The sequence below is a fragment of the Sebastes fasciatus genome, chromosome 15, assembly GCF_043250625.1.
Source record: "Sebastes fasciatus isolate fSebFas1 chromosome 15, fSebFas1.pri, whole genome shotgun sequence".
In the NCBI taxonomy this organism is placed as follows: domain Eukaryota; kingdom Metazoa; phylum Chordata; class Actinopteri; order Perciformes; family Sebastidae; genus Sebastes; species Sebastes fasciatus.
In genome coordinates this window covers 1,504,553-1,517,003 of record NC_133809.1, presented here as the reverse complement: position 1 = coordinate 1,517,003, position 12,451 = coordinate 1,504,553, and the positions used below count along the sequence as shown (strand labels likewise).

Here is a 12,451-nt window from a genome sequence, read left to right as displayed (position 1 = left end):
AGAGGCCAAAACTTTCCTACAAGACGAGTCAGAATCCTCCAAACTCAGGACAAAGAGTCACGTTATGATAATCTGAGAGGAAGAAGAAGTATTGTTATTATTTCAGGCTGTTCTCAGACAGCGTTCGGAGCTAAACCCACTAAAAGTTTTACTCTGTAATTCATTTATATCCCACGAAATCAGTGTGTTCAGGTAACCGTGAAACAGGAAGTATAAAGAGCAACGAACGACACGGAGGGAGGAGGTCAGACTTGGGACTTGTCAGACTTGACTTGGGATTTGTCGGTCTTGACTTGGGACTTCTCAGACTTGACTTGGGACTTGTCAGACTTGACTTGGGACTTGTCAGTCTTGACTTGGGACTTCTCAGACTTGACTTGGGACTTCTCAGACTTGACTTGGGACTTCTCAGACTTGACTTGGGACTTCTCAGACTTGACTTGGGACTTCTCAGACTTGACTTGGGACATGTCAGACTTGACTTGGGACTTGTCAGTCTTGACTTGGGACATGTCAGACTTGACTTGGGACTTGTCAGTCTTGACTTGGGACTTCTCAGACTTGACTTGGGACTTGTCAGTCTTGACTTGGGACTTCTCAGACTTGACTTGGGACTTGTCAGTCTTGACTTGGGACTTCTCAGACTTGACTTGGGACTTGTCAGTCTTGACTTGGGACTTGTCAGTCTTGACTTGGGACTTGTCAGACTTGACTTGGGACTTCTCAGACTTGACTTGGGACTTGTCAGTCTTGACTTGGGACATTTCAGACTTGACTTGGGACTTGTCAGTCTTGACTTGGGACTTCTCAGACTTGACTTGGGACTTGTCAGTCTTGACTTGGGACTTGTCAGACTTGACTTGGGACTTCTCAGGCTTTACTTGGGATTTGTCAGTCTTGACTTGGGACTTGTCAGTCTTTACTTCAGACTTGACTTGGGGCTTGTCAGACTTGACTTGGGATTTGTCAGACTTGACTTGGGACTTGACTTGGGACTTGTCAGTCTTGACTTGGGACTTCTCAGACTTGACTTGGGACTTGACTTGGGACTTGTCAGTCTTGACTTGGGACTTCTCAGACATGACTTGGGACTTGACTTGGGACTTGTCAGTCTTGACTTGGGACTTCTCAGACTTGACTTGGGACTTGACTTGGGACTTGTCAGTCTTGACTTCGGACTTCTCAGACTTGACTTGGGACTTGACTTGTCAGTCTTGACTTGGGACTTGTCAGTCTTGACTTGTGACTTGTCAGACTTGACTTCTCAGACTTGACTTGGAACTTGTCAGTCTCGACTTGTGACTTGTCAGTCTTGACTTGGGACTTGACTTGGGACTTGTCAGACTTGACTTGGGACTTGACTTGGGACTTCTCAGACTTGACTTGGAACTTGTCAGTCTCGACTTGTGACTTGTCAGTCTTGACTTGGGACTTGACTTGGGACTTGACTTGGGACTTGTCAGACTTGACTTGGGACTTGACTTGGGACTTCTCAGACTTGACTTGGAACTTGTCAGTCTCGACTTGTGACTTGTCAGTCTTGACTTGGGACTTGACTTGGGACTTGACTTGGGACTTGTCAGACTTGACTTGGGACTTGACTTGGGACTTGTCAGACTTGACTTGGGACTTGACTTGGGACTTCTCAGACTTGACTTGGAACTTGTCAGTCTCGACTTGTGACTTGTCAGTCTTGACTTGGGACTTGACTTGGGACTTGACTTGGGACTTCTCAGTCTCGACTTGTGACTTGTCAGTTTTTCCTGCGCTCCATGAAGGTCTTTGAACGCAGCATCCTGAATGATGAGAAGGTTTAATGGAGGACAGCCAGACGTTACTCACACCTTCAGTAAAATTAACTTCCTGTCAACGATCAAACACAACTGATCAGACTCTCTGAGGCTGACGGCCAAATCTCTTCTTCTTCTTCTCTTCTTCTTCTTCTTCTTCTTCTTCTTCTTCTTCTTCTTCTTCTTCACCTCCTCTCTGATCCTGAGGTATCTTTAGCTACCGCGGCGTCTTCTTCTTCTTCTGTGGTGCCGTAGGTTTGAGGAGCTGGCGTAGGGAAGTCCGTTAAACGCCCACCGGGTTTTAATTATGATTTAATTATTTTAAATATTTCTGTTAAAATTATATATTTTTTTAAATGAAATATAATCATCTAATAAATGATGATGTATTATTATAGATTAAATAATATGTGTAAGTATCTTTAACAAGCTGATGCATTAACGTGATGAACACATTAATGCATCAATAATTATAATACAATAATATAATATGGATTATTCTTTTCTTTTATTTATATTATGGTATATTTTGATGCTAGTACTGATGTACTTTTACTTGAGTATTTCTAAACTGTGGTATTAGTACTTTTACAGTAGTAAAAGTACTTCTTCCACCTCCATCTCCATCCTCTTACGTTGTCACAGTAAAATATCAAATATCAAATATTTAAATTCTCTCATAGCGTGTCAAGTCGTCAGGTTTAAAACTTGTCCAATAATAATAATAATAATAATAATAATAATAATGAAAATGCACTTTATTAGATGATTAAATTTGTGTTTTCTGTGTTTTTTAGCCCTAAAGAGATCGTTTCCAACCTTTAAAAGGAGAATTTAATCTGTTAATCTGAAGAGTTGAGCGTCCTCCGGTCGGTGACCACGGATGAAACCAGAGCTCCTGAACTTCCTGTCTCATGATGAAGATGAGGAAGATGATGACGGTCTTGGTATCTGGACTCATGTCAGACGAAGTGTTGTTCTCTCCGTCTGAAAGGCGAACTCGTCAAACGCTGACAGCTCGTCGCCTCGCTCTGAGGAGCCGGAGAGGGACGGCGGGACGCGGCTTTTGTCCTCCGCCACAAAGGACGAGGAGATGCCCGGCGAGGCCGTGGATTTAACCCCGAGGACACGGCGCTCTGTGAGAGGGGGCTACAGGTGGAGGGACTCATAATGAGACAGCAGGAGGGTTTAGACCAGGACCAGGACCAGGACCAGGACCCTCAGCTGATCAGTCAGCTGTAGAGAGAACGGGAGGGACGGAAAGGAGACTCATGGGAACATGTTGAACAGAAGAGGGGAAAACATTTTATTACAATTTTTAACGCCACAATTGTGGTAGTCTGAGTAACGTGACGTCATAGCCGTTCCGTATCCATTCCGTATCCATCAACCAAAACAAACCTCAGAGAGTCTAAAACGTTGGAGGGTTCAGCGTGGATACGACATGCACCCTCCCAAGTTAAATCCAGCATGGTAAACATCACGGCTAAAGCTACATGCTATCTTCTAAAAAAGGTCAAAAAATGTCTGAAAAATGTCTGAAAAAAAGCTGAGAAAAATGCCGAAGTATGTCCAAAATATGGTCCAAAATAAGGCTGAAATATGTCTGAAAAAAAGACTAAAAAAGGCAGAAGTATGTTCAACAAAAGTACGAAATATGTCCAAAATATGTCTGAAAAAACGCCGAAATATGTCCGAAAAAAATAAAGAAATATTTCTGGAAAAAAAAGTCTGAAAAAATGGGCAAAAAAAAATAGGCAGAAAAATGTCTGCAAAATATCCGAAAAAAAGTGCGAAAAAGTTAGCAGGAAACGTTATCGTATCGCGGTAACGTTGACAATGATCCTGATATATTTGACTTCAGGACGTCTCTGACTACATACATGATGAAAATCAAACATGTTTACTGGATTCATTTAGAGATTTTACAAAGTAAAAGTCCCTAGAAGTGTGTGGCTCAACTTTTTCCCTCATGGTATAGTGTTAGAAAAGTTAACAACAATCACAATAAATCAGAATCCATATTGAATCAGGAGATCGGTGAATCGTCCCAGACCTTCTTCTGTCTGCACCGAACTTCATCCATTTCATTGAGATGTTTCAGTCTTGAATAAAGTTGTGAACCGACCAGCTGACGGACAGATGGACCTCTTTATTCCATCTCTAACATGATAAAGGATGTAGGGAGGGAGGAGGAAGGAGGAAGGAGGGAGGAGGAGGGAGGTAAGGAGTAAATGATGGGGTGAACAGAGGAGGGAGGATGAAAGAGGAGAAGAAACAACAGCTCACCTGCAAACACACAAACCTCCTCTTTCACTTTAACCGACACAAAGAGACAAACTAATTCCCTTCAAAACAAAAGCTGCTGTTTTCTCACTCTGTGTGTGTGTGTGTGTGTCTACTTCCTCCTCAACAGCCAATCAGAGGCGGAGCTGGGCTGCCAGCGGTGAGAGAGACAAAGCTGCTAATTAGTGAAGCGGACGATCAGCAGGTCAGTCGCACAGCAGGATGCAACAAACACACAACACAACACAACACAACACACACACCTGCTGAGTCTTTGGGTTGTGTTTCCTGTGTGTATATGTGTGTGTGTGTGTGTGTGTTGAGGACAACCAGCAGGTCGACAGGACAAACGTCGGACTCGTCCTTTAATCAGAGTCAGCAGGTCAGCGGAGGTTAACCAGTTAGTTCCTAACAGACTTTAAGCTGCTGCCTCCTCTTGTAAAGATTTAACCTCTGAGATCAGCACACACGGGGTTAAAACTGGGCTTCAGTCGCTGTGTTTCTGCATGGAGTTCGGCTTGGCTGATAAACGTTTACATGTTTTATCTCTAGGAAACTTTGATCAGAGAATGGCTGAATGGGAGGATGTGGTTATTAACCCTCTGAGACCCACAATAGAGCCGTTTGAGTCTCCTTTAGGGGGGTACAGGAGGTCTTTAGGGGGTACAGGGGGTCTTTAGGGGGAGATAGCAGGTCAACAGTAGACGTCACATAGAAGTGGTGTACATCATCTGAAAGCAGAGAAGCTGGAGATTAATCTGAGATGCTGCTCATGTATAAGGGTATATGATAGAAGTATATGATGGTCATCTTCATGCTCTATTATGTCTCATAAATTCTTGAAGCAATGTTTTGGGTTGATTCCGTTTGTTACACAGATTTGGTGCTAAATTTTAAACCATTTTTTTTACCTCTTCAGAATTGATAAAAATGATCAATAATAGTTATATAGCTAATATAATTGATTAAAAGAGTTTTATTTTGGTTCTGTCGAGTTAGAACGATGTGTGTTTTACGACGATCAGCGAGGTAAAATGACTGTTTCTGTCAATGGAGTCTGGTGGCTTTAAGGAGCACGTATAACGTCTGTTTCTTTTCCATCTAACTCTGTGAATTAAGGGTTTATTTTGACACAATTAGAGTTGGTGATTGTTGGAACAGTTGAAAGACTAACCACAACTGTTTTGATGAGTTTTATTTTGTTTCTGTCGAGTTAGAATGAAGCGTAGATCAGCGACGTAAAATTGGTGTTTCTGTAAATGGAGTCTGGTGGCTTTGAGGAACACATATAACGATTGTTTCTTTTCCATCCAACGCAGTGAATTAAGGGTTTATTACAACCAAATCAGAGTTGGTGATCATGGAAACAGTAGAAAGACTAACAAAGACAGTTTCATTTTGTTTCTGTCAAGTTTTGATGATCAGCGAGTTAAAATTACTGTTTCTGTCAATGGAGTCTGGTGGCTTTGAGGGGAGCATATAACAACAGTTTATTTTCCATCTAACTCAGTGAATTAAGGGTTTATTACAACCAAACCAGAGTTGGTTATTGTTAAAACAGTTGAAAGACTAACAAACATTGTTTTTATGAGTTTTATTTTGATTCTGTCGAGTTAGAACGATGTGTGTTTTACGACGATCAGCGAGGTAAAATTACTGTTTCTGTCAATGGAGTCTGGTGGCTTTGAGGAACACATATTACATCAGTTTGTTTTCCATCCAACTCTGTGAATTAAGGGTTTATTTACATTTTTTATTTAGTTGTAACTGTGCTAAATCAAATCTAAAGGAAATAAAAGCATGTTTAAGATAGTTACATTTGTTAAATGTCGGTACAGTCGTGTCAGACTCCAGACTTTAAACAGTTTCAGTTTGAAGACTTTAATTAAAAGATTAAAATCAAAATGTTTTTTATTTTTTCTAAAAACTTAATGTAATTAAAATCTTCAGCAGGTTCAGCCGGTTCACCTGGTAGACGAGGTAGACGAGGTAGACGAGGTAGACGAGGTAGACGAGGAAGACGAGGTAGACGAGGTAGACGAGGTAGACGAGGTAGACGAGGAAGACGAGGTAGACGAGGTAGACGAGGTAGACGAGGTAGACGAGGTAGACGAGGAAGACGAGGTAGACGAGGTAGACGAGGTAGACGAGGTAGACGAGGTAGACGAGGAAGACGAGGTAGACGAGGAAGACGAGGTAGACGAGGTAGACGAGGAAGACGAGGTAGACGAGGTAGACGAGGTAGACGAGGAAGACGAGGAAGACGAGGAAGACGAGGTAGACGAGGTAGACGAGGAAGACGAGGTAGACGAGGTAGACGAGGAAGACGAGGTAGACGAGGAAGACGAGGTAGACGAGGTAGACGAGGTAGACGAGGTAGACGAGGAAGACGAGGTAGACGAGGAGGATTCTCTGATGTGTAAAATGAACCTGATGATTTAGACGCCATTTTGACTTCACACACACGCACGCACGCACGCACGCACGCACGCACACACACACACACACACACACACACACACACACACACACACACACTCACACACACACACACACTCTCAGCCTCCTTCACCAAACGGCAGCAATCGGCAAATCTGTCACTTTTCACCGCAGGTAGCGATATAATGCAGCCTGTGATTAATTTAATGAGACGCTTTATAGAGGAACAACAGATCAAATATTAGAGAGGAAGAGAGGAGGAGAGAGAGAGGAGGAGAGAGAGAGGAGGAGAGAGAGAGGAGAGGGAGAGGAGGAGAGAGGGAGGAGGAGAGAGAGGAGAGGAGGAGGGGGAGAGAGAGGAGGAAAAACAGATCAAATATTAGAGAGGAAGAGAGGGGGAGGAGAGAGAGAGAAGGAGAGAGGGAGGAGGAGAGGGAGAGGAGGAGAGAGAGAGAGAGAGAGAGAGAGAGAGGAGAGAGGGAGGAGGAGAGAGAGAGAGGAGGAGAGGAGGGATGAGAAACAGATCAAATATTAGAGAGGAGGAGAGAGAGAGAAAGAGGAGGAGAGAGAGAGGAGAAACAGATCAAATATTAGAGAGGAAGAGAGGAGAGAGGGAGGGGAGAGAGAGAGAGAGAGAGAGAGAGAGGAGGAGAGAGAGAGGAGAGGGAGAGGAGGAGAGAGAGAGAGAGAGAGAGAGAGGAGGAGAGAGGGAGGAGGAGAGAGAGAGAGGAGGAGAGGAGGGATGAGAAACAGATCAAATATTAGAGAGAAAGAGAGGACAGAGATAGAGAGAGTAGGAGAGGGAGAGGAGGAGAGAGAGAGGAGTAGGAGAGGGGAGGAGAGGGAGATAGAGAGGGAGTGAGAGAGAGGAGGAGAGAGAGAGGAGAGAGAGAGGAGGAGAGGTGTATTAGAGGGGTAGAAAGATGGAGAATAAAGAAGGGATGATATGAGGATGATGAAGGAGAAAGATGGAGGAGAAAGATGGAGAAGAGCTGATTCTACTTTTACTTCAGTCGGGTTTTGAAAGCAGGACTTTTCCTGGTAGTGGAGTATTTCCACGGAGTGGTAGAAATACTCTGAATACTTCATCCAGAACAAGACAGACTGGTTCCAGTTAGGAGTAGTGGAGTACCTCCCAGTATCTCCCGGTACCTCCCGGTACCTCCCGCTACCTCCCGGTATCTCCCGGTATCTCCCGGTATCTCCCGGTATCTCCCGGTATCTCCCGGTACCTCCCGCTACCTCCCGGTACCTCCCGGTATCTCCCGGTACCTCCCGGTACCTCCCGGTATCTCCCGGTACCTCCCGGTACCTCCCGCTACCTCCCGGTATCTCCCGGTACCTCCCGGTACCTCCCGGTATCTCCCGGTATCTCCCGGTACCTCCCGGTACCTCCCGGTACCTCCCGGTATCTCCCGGTATCTCCCGGTATCTTAGTTCAGTTCAGTTTATTTTAGTGAAGTCTACTTTAAAGTTGTGACCTGACTTTACCCTGAATGATGCGTTCAGGAGCTCCGTGTTTTTAAACGTCTCCTTTGTGACGAGGAGCTTCAGGTCGTCTGGAGGTCAAACCTTTAGTTGTTGTTGTCGTCCTTTAGAGGATCCGTCCGTCCCGCCTGTCTCCTCCGCTCATGTGAAGTGTGAGGTCAGCTGACCCAACAGGAAGTGATGATGTCACCGCGGCATCAAGAGGGTTAATCCTCCCTGTTGACCCCACCGTGAGAGCGAGGGTGACCCCTCTTCATCAGTACTTGAGTCCGGGGTCGAGTGGCTGACAGACTGAAGAGTCTCTCAGAGTCTCTCAGAGTCTTTGATCTGAGGGCGGGATGTTTTCACGCCTCGCCGCTTCAACGCTGTCAACACGACGACGGAAGAACGCCGTCGTCTTAAATACCAACAAACACGTGAACTCAGAGGCCCAAACCAGGACCCAGAGTACTCTAGTGGTGAAACGTTAATCATCTAAAAGCTCGACGGATCACTTCAACTTCTCTGGACTGGAAAACAAATCAAGAATAAGTTTTTAAAAGTCTAAACTGATGTTGATGTTTTAGGGCCGGTGTTCCAACCTAAAGGATCTCTTCTCTATCAGTGAATATGATGACAACCCCTAATTACTATTATATTCAATTCACAACAATAACAGAACAGAACAGCTGATAAACTGAACAATGAACTCAAAACAGTGAAAACAAGAACTGGAGAAAATTTAACTAGAAAGTTTAACTAGAGAGTAAAACGAGTGATTTGGATGTTATTTTTAGGAACTTAAATAAATGTTAAATCAAATGTTAATTAAACTTAACAAAAAATGAACTGATAATTAATAATATTTACTAATTATATGTCATTTTATAATTTCTGTTATTTTATCATTAGTTTGTATAATGTGAAAAAGGTGAGCTCATGAGTTCTATATTGTATCACAGCTGATAAGAGACGAAAAAAAAAGTTTGGTAAATTTGTTCCGATGATAATCGGCGTTGAATTTAACCTGGTTGGAAAGCCGGTTTATTTACCTTCACATCAGGGATGCACCGATACCACTTTGTTTCAGACCGAGTACAAGCTCTTACATTTGGGTACTCTCCGATACCGAGTACCGATACGAGTACTTCTCTGAGCCTATAGACCCTCGTTAACAGCCAGCTGGAGGGTGTGAGCGACACACGGCAGGCTGGGGAGTCCCACATACGAGGCGGTGCACCGCCACCGGCTCTAGGTCGGCTTGGAAAGGCTCGGGGCGAAGGTGGCTCGCGGCCGCAGCGTTACAGCGCTCCCCGCCTGGACCTCGCCGCACCGTGACTAGACTCCCTGCTCCCGGTGCGACTGTCAACCGCGTCATGCCGCGGCCCACGTAAAAGGCGCCAGCAGGGGTCTGTGGCGATGTCGGCAACCCACCCGGCCCGTCTTGAAACACGGACCAAGTCGTTGCGAGAACGAGTACATGAGCACAGTATCGGGTCCAACAGGAGAATACACTGTTTACCATCGGCAGAGAATTTTGGCAAATTTTTCTTGGGCGCTACCCACATAATCAGCTGTGCTGCTCATCCCACAAATACATGATCCTTACAAGTTGGACATCATTGTGAAGGTAAATAAACAGGCTTTCCAACCATGTAGAATACAATGACCATTAGCATTGGAACGACAGAGAAATAATCCACCAAACACAAGTTCACTAACTTTATGATGTCATCATATTAAAGTAATAAACATGATATTTATTAGATGATGTCGTCATATTAAAGTTATAAACATGATATTTATTAGATGATGTCGTCATATTAAAGTTATAAACATGATATTTATTAGATGATGTCATCATATTAAAGTAATAAACATGATATTTATTAGATGACGTCGTCATATTAAAGTAATAAACGTGATATTTAATCTGTGGTTGAAGTCTGCGGTCGTCTCCGAGGCTTCATCACATTACGAGGTGTTCTCTGTAGAAACCCTCCGTGTCTCCATCCTGTCTCCGACTCCTCTGATTGGATCAGCCGGATCGAGTGTCACAGCCAAGGAACCAATTAGCCGCTGACACTGACCTCCCCTCCTTCCTCCCCTCCTCTTCCTCCCCCTCTTCCTCCCCCTCTTCCTCCCCCTCTGGACCCAAACGGCGTCTTGGCCCCGGCACACGGCACAGCTGTCGGCGTATTAGCCTTCCGCCGCCGCCGCTAAACCGCGCAACCTGCTAACCCCCCCCTCCGCCATTAAAAATGAATGTTGAGGGGCTTTTAAAGTGGATGGGGGAGGAAGGGGGAGAGGGGGGAAGGAGATGCTTATGGAGGGGAAGAGGCTGCTGTTTTAGAGGGAAAATATTGTTATTGATCTCATCCCGTCGTTTTAGACGTAAACCGATCCGGCCTCAGATTTTTCTCCTTGTAACGTCCATCATGGCAGAACCCGATACCTCCTTAACAGATCTGGACTTAATGCAGCGGGATGGAGGGATGGAGGAGCGGGGGGGGGATGAAGGAGGAGGTGGAGGAGGAGGAGGAGGAGGAGGAGGAGGAGGACCACGTGTCCCAGGAGGGAGGCAGGATCATCGGGCTGTTGTCGCGGCGACGAGGACGATGGAGTCGAGTTATGAAAATGAAGTGGGCGTAATTGATTGGGTCGGTAAAGTTTTTTATTCCTGCTTATTGATTCGTAGGCGGCGAACAATATTGATACCAGCAGAGGAACAACTCGATATGAAGTGAAACATAAACACGGCGGCGGCGGCAGCGAGGGGGAGGGAAGAGGAGGAGAAGAAGAAAGATGATGGAGGAGGAGAAGAAGAAGAAAGTGATGTGAAAGACGGAGGGAAAACAGAGTAAAGATATCTGTAAAGATGAAGAAGGAAAAGTGACAAACGAGAGAAAAAGACGCCGACATAAGAAACAAAAACAGAGAAGAAGAACACGAGTTACAGACGCAGAGCTGTATAGATCTGAAGAAGAAGAAGGATGGCGAAGGTTTGGTTTCATTAGTGAGACAAACAAAATCAATGAAGTCGGAGGTTCAAACGTAAATCACAAAACTGCGTTTATATAAATCTAACAGACTGTTCCGGTAACATTTTCTATGTCTATAATGCATTATAAACATACTCATAATCTGCTCATAGTGCTGTATAATCATAGTTATAAGCGCTCATAAACGTTACAATGCTTTATAACAATAATCATGACACATTATAAAACATGTTAGACTGACATAATAAGTTCAAGTATTATAATACTTCATAACAGCTGGTCACTCACTTATGCACGAATGCACGCTAATATGCACTCACCATAGGCGTTTTCATCAGGATGGCTAACTTGGTGCATTTGAGTACGGAGTGGGATCATAAAGAAGATATTATTATAGGGAGGGGGAATTAGAGGCTGTGACATCATGACTTATCACATTCACTACTTTCACCCCTTTAATCACAGAGCCATCCCCGTCATGACGCACTGACAGTTTGGGAGTCCCGTAGAGAGTTTCACTCAGAGAGAACGTATTGTTGTGTTTCTTCTTTTTCTAAAAATGAATCGCCTTTTTGACGACCTTAACATGCTCAAATAGATGTTAAACTTGGCACACCTATCAGACGCGGTGAAAAATTTGATATTTTAAGGGGCTCGGGCTCGGGTGTTGCAAAATGGCTCACTAGCGCCCCCTAGAAAGTTGGAAAAATTTAGACCCTCGCTCCGGTTTCACCTACATGAATGAAATTTGGCAGGCAGGTGTAACATGTGGAGACGCACAAAAAAGCCTCTTAGAGGTATGCCCAAAACTCAACAGGAAGTCAGCCATTTTTTATTTAATGTGCGATTTTCGTACATTTTTGGCGTTTTATAGGCCGTGTACTTTAACGAACTCCTCCTACAGATTTAATCGACTTGAAATTTGGTCAGCACCATCTTAAGACCTTGAGGATGAAACGTTATTCAAACGGTGAGTTTTCACTGAACGACCTGACCGTGGCGTGGCGGCCATTTTGAGCCATTTGCCATGAAACAGGAAGTTGTTGTAGCTTCAGCGTACTTTGTCAAATCTACTCCAAATTTCTCAGCCATGATGGTGGTCCAGTCATGAGGTCATTTTCATGTCAATATAGATTCATATCTCCGCCCCCTACACATTAGCCACGCTCCCTTTCATAACTCGGGAACCGTTTGTCGTAGAGTCTTGTGGCAGGCGTCATTGTGCTCATCAGAGTTCCGGTTTCATTGTGCCTGGTCGCGTCAGTCGGCGTCCGGCCAGTACTTCCGACGCGCGGGGAGGTGCGAGGGCACGTGAATTTTGAACTAAAACCGTTCAAAGCTCTAATTCAGAAACAATTTTAAGTTTTTTTTCGCACAAATTATGATTTTTAATGACTCTTTTACACACAAAAACACGCACACATGTGGACTGATGTTGATTTTTGTTACCTTTGGACAGAGCCAGGC

At 44.4% G+C, this 12,451-nt stretch overlaps 1 long non-coding RNA gene across 1 annotated transcript in view; it reads left to right on the top strand.

The window, feature by feature from the left end:
• LOC141783766 (uncharacterized) overlaps positions 1–12,451 on the top strand; it is a 77,062-nt gene that overhangs the window by 50,279 nt on the left and 14,332 nt on the right. Inside the window, exon 4 of the long non-coding RNA XR_012597350.1 lies at positions 4,207–4,281. This is a non-coding gene — a long non-coding RNA (uncharacterized LOC141783766). The remainder of the gene's footprint in view (positions 1–4,206; positions 4,282–12,451) is intronic.